Here is a 688-nt window from a genome sequence, read left to right on the forward strand (position 1 = left end):
TGCAGTCTTCAAACACAGATATTTGTGGAAGATTTAAATGACCGCTGATTCTGCTCCTATGTTGACTAACTGAAACTTTAGTACTTATTGTTTATTGCACTTATTGTTGTCTGTTATAGAGTGTATATGCATTTTTCACTTCTAGTCATCAGCAGTGATCCCTGTATTTCTACAGTATTCTATTTCATTTGTATCTTGGACTCTAACCTACTGGACTAGGATGTATCATATGAGTAAATGACAAAGCACTTTTGTAAGTCGCTCTGAATAAGAGTGTCTGCTAAATGCCATAAATGTAAATGTGGCTTCACCTAATGTAATGAATTTCAATTGTGAATAAAACCCAAAAGTTGTCCTCAAAAGAAAGAATAGTGGTGTAGGTAAGCAACAGACACAAGCTAAAACTATTAGTGTTGTATATTTAATACAAAAATGAATTATCTATAAAATGTTCTTTGTTTTCTTTATCTGAGAACTTGCTTACAGATGCAGACAAAAATACAAGCAGCATACTGCTTAAAACACAATCTAAAGGGATTACATGTCAGCTCAAGGCATTAGTGACCCACCTAATACACACACAGACACACATGCTGGAACTTTCAGAAGTCTCAGGCCAAGAATAGATAATTTTGCACATGGTTATGTTTTATTTCCATTTTTTAAAAATTATTCCCAAAAGCTCTTT

Source organism: Electrophorus electricus, chromosome 9, assembly GCF_013358815.1.
Source record: "Electrophorus electricus isolate fEleEle1 chromosome 9, fEleEle1.pri, whole genome shotgun sequence".
Classification (NCBI taxonomy): Eukaryota; Metazoa; Chordata; class Actinopteri; order Gymnotiformes; family Gymnotidae; genus Electrophorus; species Electrophorus electricus.